The sequence below is a fragment of the Protopterus annectens genome, chromosome 2.part0 (assembly GCF_019279795.1).
Source record: "Protopterus annectens isolate FY-2018-M chromosome 2.part0, PAN1.0, whole genome shotgun sequence".
NCBI lineage: Eukaryota > Metazoa > Chordata > Ceratodontiformes > Protopteridae > Protopterus > Protopterus annectens.
Window position 1 is genome coordinate 1,663,323,856 of NC_056728.1, and position 14,061 is coordinate 1,663,337,916.

A 14,061-nucleotide genomic window follows, 5' to 3' on the forward strand; every position below is an offset into this window, starting at 1 on the left:
ATGCAAACTGTGAAAGATTTCTTGCAAGTTCAGCCTCCTAGATTTTCCAGGAATTGGCCCTCCAAAATTGGTCCTTTCCCACGTCTGACAGGCCTCAAAGGGGAAGATATAGGCGCTCAGAGGTCGTGGCCAAGCTCAGGCCTCCTACAGATCGAGACAATGGACTGCTTCTTCACCTAGAAGGGAGAAGACAGATCCCAATCTCAAAGAAAGCAAACTCAATGACTCTCTAGGTTGGGCTACAGGACCTCTTTACCTGGATGCCCCTCTCGGAGGAAAACTTTCTCTTTTTTACAGAAATTGGACTCATATTACCCAGGACAAATGGGTATTGGACGTGATTTTAAAAGGCTACAACTTCCACTTTCATACCTTGCCAAGAGCTTTCGGTTGGCCAGATCTGCCAAAACATCAATGGTCAGAGGCCTTAAATCAAGTGGATGCTCTTCTGGCCATGAGAGCCATAGAGCCGGTTCCACTCTCAGAGATGGGAAAAGGTTTTTATTCGAGACTGTTTCTGGTTCCGAGAAAACAAAGCTCATGGAGACCTATTCTGGACCTTTCTGTGTTAAACACCTTTTTGGAAATTCCAAAATTCAAGATGCTTACTCTGCAGCAGCTGATTCCAATGCTCTCTCAGGACGCCTGGATGGTGACATTGGACCTAAAGGAAGCTTATTTACACATTCCCATCAGGCAGGAACGCAGGAAATTCCTCAGGTTCAAGGCAGGTTCGAGACACTATCAATTCTCTGTACTGCCCTTTGGTTTATCTACTGCGCCCAGAGTCTTTACCAAGTGCCTGGCACCAGTAGTAGCTTAGTGCAGACTCCAGGGGATCCAGATTTATCCTTATTTCGATGACTGCCTTATTCAGGCAGACAGCAAGGATCTTTTACTTCAACATCTGGATTTTGTTCAATGTCTTCTCCTCCTGTTGGGATTTTCAGTGAACACAAAAAAGTCACATCTGATCCCTTCTCAACAAATGGTATTCCTGGGAGCCCTCTTAAACACAACCTTACAAAGGGCCTTCCTCACTAAAGAAAAACAAATACAGCTGGCTTCAATTTTCAAGACTTTGGCATCTCTACCTTAACTCACTGCAAGGAAATTCCTGCAGGCACTGGGCTACATGGCTTCCTGCATTCTGTTGATTCCAAATGCAAGGCTTCATATGAGAAAGCTTCAATGGTATCTGAAAAGTGTATGGTCGCAGCATTACCACGATCTGGACACTCTGATTCCTCTGATCCCCTGCCTCCAAAAGGAGTTCCTTTGGTGGTCCAGGGTGTGTGCTTTAAACGAAGGAAAGCCTTTCCGTCTTCCTCAACCTTCTCAAATCATAACCACGGACGCCTCGGATTATGCTTGGGGAGCACATTTTCTAGGCAATTGCCAGCAGGGAACCTGGACAAAGGATCATCTTCACTGGCACATCAATCTGAAGGAAATGTTGGCAGTTCAAAATGCTCTTCTAGCCTTCAAGAACCTTTTGCATCCAGGGCCTCTTTTGATTTGCACAGACAACACCACAGTCATGTGGTACATAAACAAGCAGGGGGGCTCTCATTCGTACCCCCTTTGCAGACTAGCTATGGCTTTATGGGACACAGGTCTAAATCTGAATCTACATCTCCAGGCCCAATTCATACCAGGAGAACAGAATCTCTTAGCAGACAGCCTGAGCAGGAACATTGTGGATCCTCACGAATGGATGTTGGACACCAACTTATTCAACAGGATTACTGCAGTTTGGGGATGTCCCCAGATAGATCTGTTTGCATCCCATCTCAATCATCAGCTGCCTCACTTTTGCACCAGGTCATTCCACAAAACAGCTTGGAAAGTGGATGCCCTGTCCTTCAGCTGGAAAAAACTTTCGGGTTATGCCTTCCCTCCTCTTCCTCTACTTCCTCGGGTATTACTAAAGATAAAACAGGACAAGCCCAAGTTCCTCATCTTGATTGCTCCAAATTGGCCTTGACAGTTTTGGTATCCAACTTTAAAGCACCTGTTCTTGGAGCCTCCTTGGATTCTCCCTCTGAACCCTTCTCTTCTGTCCCAGCATCAGGGTCAGTTGCTACATTCCAATCTCAAGACCCTTTGCCTGGCAGCTTGGCTCTTCAAAGGAATTTGATTTCTTCTAGCCTTCCCAAACAAGTTTTGGATGTTCTTTTGGAAGCTAGACGTCCTAGCACTAGGAAATCCTATGCCTCTAAATGGAAGAGATTTTGCATTTGGATGCAGGGCCGAGGTTTGGACCCTCTGATACCTGATCTCTCTTCTATTTTGCTTTACCTTTCGGATCTTTTGTCTAATGGACTTTCCTTTTCTTCCATTAAGATTCATGCTTCTGCTATTTCTGCTCACTTCAATACTGATCCCCCTATTTTTTCTCATCCTTTAGTGAGACAATTCCTGAGAGGGGCTAAGAATTTAAGGCCTCCCAGGACCCCTCCTGTTCCTGCTTGGGATCTTAATTATGTTTTAGAAAAACTTACTTTGCCTCCTTTTGAGCCTGCTGCTTCTTCAGATATTAAGTTTTTATCTTGGAAGACAGTTCTTTTGTTAGCTTTGACTTCTGCCAGAAGGGTCTCAGAGTTGCAAGCTCTCATGGCTGTGGAACCCTACCTTACTTTCCACCAGGACAGAGTATCCTTGAGGACCAATCCTACTTTCATGCCTAAGGTGATTTCGAAAGTGGCTTTAAATCAAACAATTCACCTTCCTACCTTCTTTCCTAATCCTCAGAATAAAGGGGAAAGGATTTTGCATTCCTTGGACGTGCACAGACAGTTACGATTTTATTTGGACAAGACTAAAGAGTTCAGAAAATCTAACCAATTGTTGGTTTCTTTTGCCTCCAGTTCTCTTGGAAAGGCTATTTCCAAACAAACTATTTCCAAATGGATTTCTTATGGAATAAGATTTTGTTACACTCATCATGGGAAACAGTTTCCAGGTACTGTGAGAAGTCATTCTACTAGAGCAGCTGCTACTTCTACAGCTTTTCTCAGGGAGTTCCTACCAAGGATATCTTGAAGCTGCCACTTGGAGTTCTGTGCATACTTTTTCCAAGCACTACAATCTCCCTTTGTATTCTAAGACCAGGGCAGGCTTTGCCTCTGCTGTTTTGCAGGGTCTTCTTGCTGCCCCTTCTTCTGTCTAATCCTCCTCCCTTTGTCACTGCTTTGGGATTCCACCCTACAGTTATGACTGCAACAGTGAAACACGATGAACATAGTACAGTTGTGTACACCTACCATAAATGTAGATGTTCGAGTGTCTTCACTGTTGCAGTCGGTGTTTCCCTCCCTCCTATCCCCTCTTTTTCTCTCTTTTGTGGTGTATTTGTGTTTCCTTGTTGGATTCATTTTTGATTTATTGGGGACTTCTGACATCTGGGCAAGAAAGGCTGGAGAAGATGGCGTCGGCTGAGGGCTATGTACCAGAGCGTACTGACGTCAGGGTACTGGCTTGTACAGCCGACGCCGGACCCAGACTTTGGGATTCTGGCCGACCTCGGGCTGCCTGCCGGCAGGAGCACCCCACAGTTATGACTGCAGTTATGGCTGCAACAGTGAAGACACTCGAACATCTACATTTATGGTAGGTGTACACAACTGTACTTTCTCATTTGTATGTAAATGGCACAATGTTGTCTATTTTTATCCAGTTCAAACATGAGGGTTGTTGGATCCAACTGGATCTGACCTCTGCACCAAATCTGAAGCTTCCTTGGATCCAGAGCTCTGACTCCTCCCCTACCTGTAACTTCCTGTACTCCACCTTAGCAGCTCAGATCTTATTTGCTGCTTGAGGCAATCTGACAAGTGAGAAGAGCTCTCCAAAGAAATTTATTGTATCCTTTCATCTAACTTGGACTTCCTCCTCCTACCAAGAGATTTTACTCTATTTAAAATATCTGTCAAGACTTCTTGTCTCTAGTGTGATTTAAAAAAAAATAGAGAGAACTGTCGAAATATATATTTTTTCAGATATGCAGTAGCTAATTCCTTCACAGGTATAGCGAGTCTCTTGGTGATAGTTTTGTGTAGGTATAGTTTTAGGGATAGTTAGCTTTAGGCACTCTTTCTAGTGTGTATTTTTATCCTTTTCCCTTAGCTAAGTTAGCATGTTTTACTATCTTGTAATTTTTTCTTAAGGATCTGATACGTTGCCTAGCCGCAATTTTAAAATAGCTGAATATTTGGGCTTCAAAAAATGTTCAGTGTCGGGACATAAGCTACCTCCTCAGGACCCACACACTGTGTGTATATTGCTTGGGCGCCACCCATTTAGAAGTGGAATGTAAGCCTTGCACTGCCTTCAGTGCAAGAGCTTTAGAAACCAGAAGGGATAAATTGATATTAAAAGGGCTCCTTCTTGCACAGACAGAGGCCACTCCTTCAGTTTCTTACTCTCCAGCTAAGAAGCAGGAGAAACCCAAAGCAAAACAGGAGATTCTGGAAAAGGAGAAAGAGAAAGCAAGATAAAGTGAGAGAGGGAAAAGGAAAGAGGTTCAACCAGAAAAACAGAAACGTCTCCACGAAAAGTGGCCAAGAAATGCTGTCTGGAGCCATCTCCTCCTTTCAGGACCAGTGCAAAATGTGTACGAAGGTCAGAACTGGCAGCCTCTTGGTTCCAATCACCTTCACCAAGGCCAAGGTTTTCACCAGAACTGATCAGTCCTAGGGTTCACTCCCCTATCCTGCAGAAGAGAAGATACTCCTGAACATCATCTTTGGCTTCATCTACTTGATTATCTTGGAGTCACCCAGAGCACAAATTTGACTGGATGATGAGGAAATTCTCGAGGAAGCAAATCCAGCTTGGGGTTCTCCCGGTACCATCCCTTGGGAAGATACTGAGTACAGGCCATCAAACCCCTCCATTCCTAGCTTCTATTTCCATCTAGATCTTTAGCATTGGTGGTATTGGATCCTACTCATTTCAGAGCACCTCAGTTGATACCGGAGGTATTAACCACTTGGATGCAAACAGGCTCCCTCTCTCTGTCTCTTTCTGTTAATGTTGATACCTTCAGATTGAGATGAGACTAAGCCAAAGTTTTGGTGCTGGGTTCTCGGAGAGGGAGTTGATACTGAAATTTTCAGAGTGGTCTCTCCCTCTCAGTGCTTCAACTCTAGATGGTTTGGATCCGGAGTCTGCTTTGGGGCCAGGAGCCATCAGTTTCAAGGATTTCCTTTCATCTTTGGATCAGAAGGGATCCTCTGTACTGGTTGCAACTTCAGCCTTTGAAAGGGTCTTGGCACATTCCAAGAATGAGGTATCTCCAATGGGTTCGATTCCATCCAAGCCCCTGCAGGGGTCTGCTCCTTCTCCTCTTCATCCTGGTTGACAGGGACGGTCTGTTCAAAGGCTACTGATGATATCTACTTCATCAGTTCCAAGTCTGATTTGGAACCTTCTGTAACTTCCCCAGAAGTTTCACAACAAGAAATAGACGTGCAAATGGTAGCACATAAATTTCTCTCCAGAATCTTTCACCAAAGACACTGACTTGAAGGAAGTGGAAGGTTCCCCTTGATCCCCCTTTGAAGATGTCACTTTTGGCAATATCTTCAAATTGATGAAGCAAAGAGGGGGATGGCTGTCCCAAGACCCTTTCCCTGATGAGTCCGTGCTCTTGGAAGCCTTTTATTTTCGCCCATCATTGTCCTGGGTAGTGCTGTGGTAGCGTTGTCGCCTCACAGTAAGACGCTGTCCAGTTCGATTCTCAGCTAGAGCGTCTTCAGCATGGAGACATGCGTGAATGGGCGTACCTTCGTTGAAGGTTGTGCATCAGGTCTGGCAAGCCGGTACGTAAAAATCAACTGCCAATCATTAGCGGACCGGAGTTCCGCTGTGGCGACCCCTAACCGGGAAAAGCCGAAAGACACAAACAATTCTCATGGGTAGTGCATCCGCGGTGGTGGTGCTGCAGTAGCGTTGTCACCTCACAGTAAGACGCTGACCGGTTCGACTCTCAGCTAGAGCGTCTTCTGCGTGAAGACATGCGTGAATGGGCGTACCTTCATTGAAGGTTGTGTGTTAGGGCTGGCAACTCAGCATGTAAAAATCAATTGCCAATCATTAGCGGACCGGAGCTCCGCTGTGGCGACCCCTAACCGGGAAAAGCCGAAAGACACAACAACAACAAAAAAAATTGTCCTGGGTAGTGCCACCTATTAATCCACTTATCCACCCTATGGCTCAATGACTTGGAAGGACACTGATGTGTTGGAACCCATTCCCACGAAAGCGGATTGTATATTATCTACTCCCAAGGACAGGAAGCATTGGAGCAAGGTCTTACATTGGGATGCTATGATGGTAGCAGCAGCTACCAGGAAAGAACTATCAGAAGATAGTTCATCTTATCCTCCAGCAGAGAGTCTAAGGTGATGGACAGGTTTGGGAAGTAAACTTGTGCATCAGCAACTCTCGCTTTTAGATTGCTGAGCTACCTATCTCATTTGACTAGATTTCGGAGAGACTTGACCATAGATTTCCAAGTCTCTCTCCAAGGTGTTGCCTGTGGATGTTCAGAAAACAGTAGACTCCTGGCTTTCTACCCTGCAGTCCTCCTGAAACATGGCCATGCATTTGCTTTCCAGTGTAGCTGATGGCAAGGCCAGAGCAGCAGGCAGCAGCAGTACTGTGCACCACCATGCCTGGATGCATCTTTTTGATTTTGCAGAAGGCTTCAGGTCATCCTTTGTTAATGCCTCCTATGATTGTTCAACTTTCTTTGGTCCCAAAGTCAAAGACAAAATCACAAGGAGCCAATAGGATAGTAAAAGACATTCTGTGGTGGGAGTAAGTTTTTCAGCCCTGCAAAGATCCCACTCCAGGAATCAAACATCTGACGAAAAAAATGTAGCTCCATAAATCACAGAGTTCATTATCATGACTGCACAAGTGAAAGACCTTCCCATGGCAGAGAGGAAAGTAGTGCTAATGGATGATGCCCCAGAGGCAGACCGCACAACTAGGGATGTTGTTGTCCTTTCACTGAGAGACTTTCAGTGCTCCTGAACAGTTGTCTCACTGCTGCACTCTGGAGGCAGTTGGGGGCTGCCTATCTTTGCATCCACAAGCCTGGCACACCACAACTTAAGATTCTTGGGTGCTAAAGATAATTTCCAGAGGCCATTCAGTTCCCTTTTCCCTTCCGTCTTAGAAGAAGAAAAAAACCCTGGTGTTCCACCCTGTCAGTGGGATTCAGCAGCGATAGAAATGTTAAAGCTGCTCGAAAAAAGAACCGTCCAACCTGTCCCCCAAGACTAGTTAGAATCTGGAGTCTATTTGAGGTTCTTTTTAGTACCAAAAAAGAATGGGGACCTCAGTCACCTAAACTAATTTGTGAAACAGGCAAAATTTCAGATGGTCACAATTCAGTCCATTTTACCTGTGCTGAGAAAGGAAGATTTGATGTGCAACATCATCATGAAGGGATTCTCATCTAGATCATCAGACCAATGATTGAGTACAATGCCCCATTCGAATGAGAACTCCAGCTCTATTCAGTCGCCAACGCTTTTCAGAGGAGGGACCTTTGATTTGATGAATAAAAATCTAGATCCATCAGAGCCCAATGGATTCAGTGTCACTGCTCGACAGAGGCACAGCAAAATAATGGGTATAGTTAACATAGATCACCAGGACTCATACTATCATATCAAAATGGCAAAATACTCCAGGAGATTTCTCCTGTTCCATCTGGGAGCAAGTCGTTATCAGTTCCGTGTCCTGCCCTTTGGTCTCACCACAACCCCCAGAGTGTTTAGAGATCATGGCAGTGGTAGCAGTGCATCTGCCCCTGCAAAGAATCCATGATCTGAAGCTGTCTTCCTTTGGTCTTCAACTTGTGGGTTAATGGATCTGGCATGGATCCGACTCGGCCGCATATCCAGCATCTGATCCGAGCTCCAAGCTCCTCCCCTACCCATAATGCCCCCGTCTCCTTCCTCCCTTCAGATCTCATTTGCCATGCTTTATGTCTGCATCGCGATCTATGCCATGAGCTACAGTTTAGAGTAAGTGACACTGTTCTCTTAAAATTTTCCCTTTTCTAGTCTTCTACCTTCCCTTGCGCTCTTTGCATTAGTTCTTAAAAAAAAATCAAAACAAAAAAAAAAAAAAACCTTTCCTTGTCTAGTCACGTGTGTATGGTCTTTTGTTTGTTTGTGCTTGGGCCTCTCAGTTTTGAATATGTCTGAGACCCCCAAACCTTGGTTCTGCAAATGCACAGAGTATGGCCACAAGCTCTTTCCAGCTGATGGCCACACTCTGTGTGTTGAATGCCTTGGGGCTGCCCACCTGGAGACTTCCTGCTTCATCTGTGCTGGAACACTGATGGACAGGAGGAATATTTTCATTTTGATGGGTTTTCTCCCCCCTCCTACCACCGGGGCCCAGGTCTCTTCTTCCCCGGCATCTGCTGCCATCTCCACCCTGGCTTCTGGGACTCAACCTCCTGCCCTGAGGTCCGGGGACGGAGACCTGTATTCTAAGTTTAAGGACAGGGCAAGGATGGTCCTTCCAAAGTACAGTCTGCTCCGAGGGTGGAGTCTCCCCGGCTCTGTTCCCCTCAATTTTCCCTGGAGCCAGAGAAGCTTCAGACCCAGTCACCAGCACAGGCTTCCCCTCACTGCCCCTCTAGGCCGGTGTCGGTGGCCTCCTCTTCCCGATCCACCTGCAGTCTCTCTGAAACAGAGGTGGACAGGATAATGTGGAGATTTATCCACACCCAGATACAGATGGGAGTCTTGCCTTCCTCCTCGCCCTCCGGAGTGGGGGACATGCAGTCCGCATTCATCCCTATCGCTCTTTCTCCAATACGACCTCCGGTTTCGAAGCCCTCTGATCCAAGGAGAGTCAGCATTGAGGAGTCAGCTCTGATGGTACCTTGTACCTTCGTGCCGGCCATAGCCTTGAGCAGGTCTGTCCGACCAGCTCAGATCTATCTGGCTCTCGGAGCCATAGCCTCTGTGCCAGATCCGAGGAGATGGTGTTGACTCAGAGATTTTTGGAGCAGAACCTTCCTCTTGGACTCTGTGCCTGGAGTTTCAGCTCTGGCTCCCCGTTGGGTCAGAGGGTTACAGCTTCTTTGGTAGTCCCTTCGCAGGAGGTCCATTCCCCTTCGGCTTTTGATGTGGTGGAGAGGGTCCTCTCTATCCCTTTGAGACCCTTGACGCTCTTGTCTTTGGAGTGTGCCCCAGCTTTCTCTGTTTTTGGCATGGATCCGGCCATCCTGCTATCTCAGGGACAGCTTCCCGCCTCTTTGCCCCAGGGAGCTACAACTTGGGAACAGAGAGACATTGCTGTGTCCTCCCAAGACCCCCACTGAGGAAGTACCTCGCAAATGTACGTGCAAAAGGAAGCACTTGGACTCACCACTGGAGTCCCTCATGGAAGACACTGATTTGGAGGAAGGGAAAGGTTCCCCCGTTCACTCCCCAAGGATGTTTCCATTGGAGACGTCATGGAAATCCTCTGGCACTGTAGGAGGGTGGTCTGCCCAAAAACCTAACCTGGACGAATCTGTGTTCCTGGAGGCATTTGGCTCAAGACCCTCTACATCTTGGGTGTACTCTCACGTGGATCCACTACTGGATCTTATAACATCTCAGGCATGGAAGGAGCCCACCCCCAAACACCTGGACAAAATTTAGAGATCTCCTACAGACAGGACCTATTTGACCAAGGGATCTCCGGTTGATGCCATGGTGGTGGCAGCTGCCACTAAGAAGGAACTCCCTCAGGAGAGCTCTATGGTTCATCCACCTAACAAGAGTCCAGGACAATGGACTGTATTGGGAAGCGAGTGTACACTTCAGCAACGTTTTCTGTGTGTGCGCTGAATTACTTGGCACACGTGACTAGGCTGCAGTGAGATTTGGTCAAGAAGATCGCCGAGTCTTCCCCTGGGTCCGTGTTGGTGGAAAGTGCTCTCCTCTCAAATGCACCCTGACATCTATTGCTAACACCTCTATGCATCTCCTCTCCCATGCAACCGAGGATGCTGCAAGAGCTGCCGGTACAGGCGTTGCCATCAGGCATCATGCCTGGCTCCGGCTCTGTGCCCTTTCTGAACACTTTAAGGTGTCTTTTATGAATGCCCTGTACAACGGTTCCACCCTCTTTGGGAAGTTGGTACGCGACACCTTAGTTCAGAGTGAGAAGGATGGGAAGTTGTTACGTGACACCTTAGTTCAGAGTGAGAAGGACGGGAAGACTCTGTCTGCTGTCTGGATCTGCTTTTCGGCCTCTCAACGAAGCTTCTCTAGGAATCAGCGAGGGGCCAACAAGATGTGGTTCCAGAAATCTCAGAGCTATTCTCAGGGCACTCAGGACTTGCCTTCCCTCAGGAGCAGAGGGGGATTTGATAGATGCCACCCTAGAGGCGGGGGGGGGGTCCAAGAAACCAATGGTCTTGAGAACCTATCTTGGAGAGACCCACACAGCAACCCAGAAGGGTTGTCCTGCTGCTCGTCTCTGGAGGCAGTTGGGGGTTGCCTCTCTCTGCACCCAATGGCCTGGGAGTCAATCACAGAAGATCGTTGGGTGCTGCAAATTATATCCAGAGGCTATTCGATTCCTTTTCGCAAGTCACCTCCTCCACCCAGACACCTCCCGGATGGTCCACCCGTGCAAAGGGAGGATGCAGCACTAGAAATTGCAAAGCTGCTAGAAAAGCGAGTCATCCAACCCATCCTCCCAGACCAGTCCGGATTAAGCATTTATTCCAGGTTCTTTTTGGTGCCAAAGATGACAGGGGACTTAAAACTCATTCTGGATCTCTCCATCTTGAACCTGTCAATTGCCATGATGAAATTCCGGGTGGTCATGCTTCAATCTATCCTGCCCTTCCTGCAGGAGAGTGATTGAATGTGCTCGATTGACCTTCAAGATGTGTACTACCACATCAAAATGGACAGGCGCTGTCGGAGATTTCTCCGCTTCCAGCTGGTAGCCAGTCATTACCATTCAGAGAACTCCACTTTGATCTCACCACAGCCTCCAGTGTGTTCACCAAAGTGATGGTAGTGGTAGCGGCTTACCTGAGACTCCAGGGCATCCAGGTTTTCCCCTACCTGGATGATTGGCTCATCACTGCCCTTTCCAGGCATCAGCTCTGTCAAGCGATGAATTCTTTTCTTTTCTTAGCCCACCAGTTGGGCATTACCATCAATCTCAGAAAATCGTCACTGGCCCCGGTTCAGGTGTTAGATATCATTGGGGCTCGATTGGACATGATGCAAACCAATGTTTTTTTTAACCTTGGAGAGAATCCAGTCTCTGAAGCTATATGTCCTTTGCATTCTTCAAGCTCAGTCAGCAACAGCGGAAATGGTATTAAGGGCATTAGGGTCCATGGCGGCTATGATCAGTCTTTTCCCCGTGGCTTGTTTTCAAATGCGGGTACGTCAGTGGACCCTCATGGTTCAATGGTCCATGTTAGATTTTCTGCTGTCTCACCCCATTCAAGTCTCTCTGGTGTGCAGAGACTCTCTTCTATGGTGGATTAATTCTCCAGACTTTGTCCAGGGTCACCCCTTTCTTCCGCTTTCCCCCTCAGTCACAGTGACTACGGACGCCTCCCTGCTAGGATGGGAGCACTGCTCGGGGAGGACAGTCCAAGTCATGTGGTCCCCCTATGAGACCAGATTGCATATCAGGATGGGAGCACTGCTCGGGGAGGACAGTCCAAGTCATGTGGTCCCCCTATGAGACCAGATTGCATATCAGTGTCCTGGAGATGAAGGCTGTACTTCTAGCATTGCAGGCTGTCCATGCCCATCTTCCCCCAGGGATGATTGCTATTCAGACGGACAATATGTCTGTGGTCTGGTACATAAACAAACAGGGTGAAACCAGGTCTTATCCCCTATGTCGCAAAGCCATGAGAGTGTGGGAGTGGGCGATCTCCACCAGCCATTTTCTGGTGGCAACACACATTCCGGGGAGGTCCAACATTCTAGCGGACAGGCTCAGCAGGTCTATTCTGATGCCTTTCTAGTGGTCTCTGAATCCTTTGGTAACGAAACAAATCTTTCTCAAGTAGGGTCAGCCATGCTGCGATCTCTTTGCCTCTCATTCCAACGCGAACTGCAGCAAGTTTTTCACTCTGAACTCCTCACTGCGGGAAGCCCCCCAGAGACTCTCTAATTTCATGCTTGGCCCTCCGATCTTCTGTATGCTTATCCTCCTCTTCCCTTGATACCAACATTTCTTCAGAAATCTCACAGACTGGGGAGCTTAGTCATCCTCACTCTCTGTGGTCTCATCTGATGGACTCCACCATGGACGTTGGATCCATTTCCGGATATCATTTCTCATCCTTCATTATTTCACCATCCAGACCCGGTCAGTCTGAAGCTCACTGTTTAGCTGGTCCAGTTCCCATGATAGTCAGGACTCCCAGATTATCTTCACCAGTCAAAAGGATTCTGGTTGTGGCTCATAAGTCTTCCACCAGAAAGGTGTACTCCAGCAAATTGAGACTTTTTTGATCTGGGCATCGCAGTATGCCCTAGATCCTTTCACTGCCCTGGTTTCTGCTGTTTTAGAATTCTTGGCAGGCACTTCTCAGCAAGGTGCCAGTTCTTCTATGGTCAAGGTCCAACTGGCAGCAATTTCAAACTTCCATGTAGGTGATAACATGGCTTCCTTAGCATCTTTTAAGCTTTACTAAGCCTTCTTAAAAGGCACCTTTCTACTTCTCCCACTGGTCAAGGGCCCTACACTGCAGTGGGATCTTAGTTCTGCAAGCTCTAGTATTGTACCCCTTTGAGCCTGTAGCCATGGTGGATTTGCAGATTTTGTCCTAGAAGACTGTTTTCTTGGTTGCTATTACATCTGCCTGGAGGGTTTCAGAGCTTCAAGCATTGTTGATCAAGCCCCCTTATTTGATCTTTCATAAGGACAAGGGTATCCTTGCGTGCTAATCCATCCTTTCTTCCTAAGGTGGCTTCTGAGTCCAATATTAATCAGGTGATTAATCTTCCAGTATTCTTCCCAAATTTTCAAAATACGGAAGAATACAAATTGCACGTATTGGATGTGCACAGACAGTTACATTTTTACCTCCACAGGACTAAATCCTTTTGTAAGTCTGGGCAACTCTTCATTTCCTACTCTAAGCACTTTGTAGGGAAACCAGTATCGAAGGTCACCATTGCCCATTGGATTTCCCAGTGTATTACCTTGGCATATTCTGCTAGGGGTTTATCCCCGCCAGGTCATGTGAAGGTGCATTCCACTAGATCTATGGCTACTTCACCAACCTTTTGGTCCAGAGTATCATTAGACAACATATGCTCTGCAGTTACTTGGGCTTCTACACATACCTTCATCTGTCACTATAAGTTGGACATCATATCCAGGAACAGGGCATCCTTTGGCTCCCCTGTGCTTTGAAATATCCTTACACCTTACATGTGAGCCTCCCCTTTGTCCCACAGGTTGAAGACCAAATGAAGACAACAACTTCAGATAAAGAAGTTATGTACTCACCATAACATTCCATCTGAGTTGTTGCTCTTCATTTGTCTTCAGCCATCCCTTGCTCCTTCCCCTCCTTGCATAGACTGTGTGGTGGTCTGGCTAGTAGAGGATGTGGTCACCACAAGGGTGCCTCTTATTCTTCTTTGCTTTCTTATGGAGATATTTAGCAAGGGACAAGGTGTTGGGTTGGGTTGGGATGCTAATTTAGGCAGCAAACTCGATCTTATGGGAGGAAGGAGACAGGAGCATTGTGGGTAGGCTAGGAGCTTGGTGCTCGGATCAGATGCTGGATATGTGGCCAAGTCATATCCGTGCCGGATCCGGTAACCCACAGGTTGAAGACAAATGAAAAGCAACAATTCAGATGGAACGTTATGGTGAGTACATAACTTCTTTTTTCCCCCATACTTCGACGATTGGCTCCTGACTGCTAGCTCTGAGCATCTACTACTACACCACCTGGACCTGGTGCTCCAGTTGCTTCTGGACCTAGGCATTACTATAACTCTTCCAAAGTGCCATCTGTCCTTGCCACAGGAAGTT

At 47.1% G+C, this 14,061-nt stretch overlaps 1 protein-coding gene across 2 annotated transcripts in view; it reads left to right on the forward strand.

Moving 5' to 3' along the window:
- The window catches only part of GALNT7 (polypeptide N-acetylgalactosaminyltransferase 7), a 1,380,380-nt gene that overhangs the window by 557,925 nt on the left and 808,394 nt on the right, over positions 1–14,061 (forward strand). The gene's annotated exons all lie outside the window — the stretch shown is intronic.